The following is a 4,026-nucleotide window of genomic DNA, read 5'->3' as shown; positions in this document are numbered from 1 at the left end:
AAGGGACAGTGGGGAAGACAGAGGTTGGCCCTTGTTTCCTTTTTGAATTTGGGTTGAGCAAGTAAAAAAAAGCTGTGGTGTGTCAAAAATGGAAACGATAAAATGATCAAAAGAATGTCTGTCCTAGCTGCCTCGGGCTTGTGCTCTCACTGACGTTTTCTTTTTATCATATTTGATAACTTGCAAAGGAAAAAATATTGTACCAGTGACATCGTCAGTAAGTCCCATTAATAGGTTATTGGCTTGAAATACAAATTTGCCATGATCTTTTGTGTGGGGAAATGACCACAGGAAAGGGGAGAAAAGCTTGTTTTGTTCATTATGACCATTTATCAGCCTGGCTATTTGCTATTTATCTGTTTGGCACCATTAAGAAAAAACCAGTTGCTGTTGCATTGATTCTGACTCATGGTGACCCCACGTGTGTCAGAGTAGAACTATGCTCCATAGAGATCTTAAGGACTGATTTTTTGGAAGTAGATCACCAGGCATTTCTTCCGAGTCACCTGTGAGTGGGCTCAAACCGCCAACATTTCAGGTAGCAGCAAATGGTTTAACTGCGCCACCCAGGGACTTCCCATTAAGAGAAGAAAGCTATAAAATGAACAGTGGTATGTTCTGGTTATCTACTGCTATGTAACAAACTCTCCCAAAACTTAGTTGCTTAAAACAACAGCCCTTTTTTTATTAGATCTTGTCATTTTGTGAGGACTTGGGGCAGGGCTCAGCTGCTCAATTATTTTGCTCCATGTGGTGTGGACTGAGGTCACGCCGTGGTATTCAGCTGGCAGCTGGGTGGTCTGGAGTGTTCAAGACAGCTTCACTCACAAGTCTGGCACCTCAGTGGGGATGGATGGATGGATGGGCTCAGCGGGGACGTGTGGCCGTAGTGCCAGCTGTCGTTTCTCCAGTGTAGTAGCTCAGGGTTCCCAGAAAGAGAGCTGCAAGAGCCGGGGGTGCAAGCTGCAGACTTCCTATAACCTAGTCTTGGAAGTCACACCCCATCACTTCCACTGCACTCTAGTAACCGATGCAATCGCAGGCCAGCAAGATTCAAAAGAAGGGGAAATAGATCACACTTCTCAATGGGTGCCGTGTTAAAGAAGTTTCTGCAGTCTTTATTTTACCATATCGTACAAGACATATGATTTTTTTTCAGCCAGGTTCTCAGGAATGCTGGAAAAGTCATATACTTTACCCAGACTGGACCCTTCGGTGGCCCCCAAAACTTTTCCACTCAAGTCTGACTAGGAGACATCTTTATTCCTACTTTCCTGATATAACATGGGCCATTTATGGATAAAGTAAGTGAAGTGGAAGAAAGCATGGGTTCTTCAGCCAAAGGACCCAGGTTCGTCTTTTGCCATCCTGGAGACCTTGAGCTAGTTACTCAACCTCTCTGGCCCTTGGTTGCCTTGTCTGAAAAAAAGGAGATAATAATACCAAAATTACTGGGGTGTAACTGAATGAGATGTGTTGTTATTGATTAAATTGTGCCCCCCAAAATATATATGTTAAAGTCCTGACCCCTGTACCTGAGAATGTGACCTTGTTTGGGGAAATAAGATTTTTCTTTTGTTATCAATTGGATCAAACGTGGTCATACCAGGTAAGGTGGGTCTTAGTCCTAATCCCTTAGTCCCAAACTCTTATAAAAACGGAATGACATACATGGAGAAGATAGACCCCATGTGGCAGTGGAAGTGGGTGCATCTATAAGCTGCAAAGAAATGTTAAGGATTGCCAGCAGCGACCAGAAACTTGGAGAGAGGCTTATGGAAGTGATTGACACATGGCTGAGACACTGACTTGGATTTTTAGCCTTCAGAACTGTGAGAAAATAAATGTCTGTTCTTTAAAACTCTGTACCTAGTGGAATTTTGTTATGGCAACCCTAGGAAAGTAAGATGTGTATATAAAAAATGCTTTATACAAACGTTAGTAAATGTAATGTAAAATGTGGTTGACTTGGAGCCTCTTTCTGTCCAAATCTGTCTTAACATAGACTCTGTTCCTGGCACTTCCATGTGTTACAGTAAATCACTGAAACTGTATCTGAGAATTATAGTTATTTAGAGGACTGAAGAGATGATTAAGTAAGATGATGCATGCGAAAGCTCTCTGTAACTGTCAAGTGCAACAGAAATATAAAATATAATGATGAACAACACATCAGCAGTATCAGCACCACAATCAGCTGGTAATTCCTTTGTAGTCTACATTTCTCTGCCCATTGCTTATTTTCACGCTGCTCCTGATGTTAGAGATGTGATGGAATGAGGAACACAGGAAATGAGATTTCTGAAAGGTGGGAACAGACAACCAACTACATCAATAATTTATGCAGTCTAAGCAACATCACCTTGAAGACTTAGGTGCGCCTGACCCAAGCCATGATATTTTCAGTCCTGTCATATGCATGCAAAAGCTGGACAAGGAATAAAGAAGACCAAAGAAGAATTGACGACATTGAACTGTGGTGTTGGAGAAAAATACTGAATATACCATGGATGCCAAAAGAGCGAACAAATCTGTCTTGGAAGAAGTACAGCCAGAATGCTCCTTAGAAAAGGGAGGTTGGTGAGACTTTTTCTTAGGTATTTTGGACATGTTATGAGGAAGGACCAGTCCTTTACCATGCTTGGTAAAGTAGAGGGTCAGTGAAAAAGAGGAAGACCCTCAATGAGAACGGTTGACACAGTGGCCGCAACAATAGGTTCAAACATGGCAACGATTGTGAGGATGGCGCAGGTCCGGGCAGTGTTTTAGTTTGTTGTACACGGGGTCACTATGAGCTGGAACTAAGTCGACGGCACCTAACAACAACGATAAGCCATATGGGCATAATTCACTACTGTAATGAAATAAAGCCCAACCATATAATGATACACACAATCCTTACTGGTACCACTGATAATTAGGCATAAAAACTAAGATTTCCCATAAATAACTGTAATTAGTATTACTCTGATAATACGAAAGCAAATTTTTTTAAATTAATTAATGAATTATTATCACACTTTAGTTGAAGGTTTACAGATCAAATAGTTTCTCATTAAACAGTTAGTACACATATTGTTTTATGACAATGGTTAACAGCCCCATGACATGTCAACACTGTCCCTTCTCAACCTTGGGTTCCCTACTACCGGCTTTCCTGTCGCCTCCTGCCTTCTAGCACTTGTCCCTGAACTGTTGTGTCCCATTAGTCTCATTTTGTTTATGGGGCTGTCTAATCTTTGGCTGAACGGTGAACCTCGGGAGTGACTTCATTGCTGAGCTAAAAGGGTGTCCAGGGGCCGTATTCTCGGGGTTTCTCCAGTCTCTGTCAGGCCAGTAAGTCTCGTCTCTTTTTGTGGTTTAGGATTTTGTTCTACAGTTTTCTCCAGTTCTGTCCTGGACCCTCTGTTGCGATCCGGGTCAGAGCAGTCAGTGTTGGTAGCTGGGCACCATCTAGTTGTACTGGACTCAGTCTGGTGGAGGCCATGGTAGTTATGGTCCATTAGTCCTTTGGAATAATCTTTTCCTTGTATCTTGTTTTCTTCATTCTCCCTGTCCTGAAGGGGTGAGACCAGTGGAGTATCTTAGATGGCTGCTCACAGGCTTTTAACACCCCAGATGTTACTCACCAAGGTAGAATGTAGAACATTTTCTTTATAAAATGTGTTATGCCAATTGAGCTAGATGTTCCCTGAGACCATGGTCCCCACAACCCTCTGCCCAGCAATTCAGTCCCTCAGGGAGTTTGGACCTTTCCTTGTACAGGCTGTACTGGCTTCCCCAGTATTGTGTACTGTCTTAGCTTTCACCAAATTTACCACTTATCTATTGTCTATTTAGTCCCTCCCACCATCCCTCATAACCAACAAAGATTGTTTCTTTTGGTGTGTAAACTTTTTCACGAGTTTTTACAGTAGAGGTCTCATACAATATTTGTGCTTTTGTGATTGACTTATTTCACTCAGCATAATGTCCTCCAGTTTCATCCATGTTATGAGATGCTTCACAGATTCATCATTGTTCTTT

This window comes from Trichechus manatus, unplaced genomic scaffold (assembly GCF_000243295.1).
Source record: "Trichechus manatus latirostris isolate Lorelei unplaced genomic scaffold, TriManLat1.0 scaffold00116, whole genome shotgun sequence".
NCBI lineage: Eukaryota > Metazoa > Chordata > Mammalia > Sirenia > Trichechidae > Trichechus > Trichechus manatus.
The sequence above is the reverse complement of the archived record's forward strand: the minus strand, read 5'-3'. Positions refer to the sequence as shown.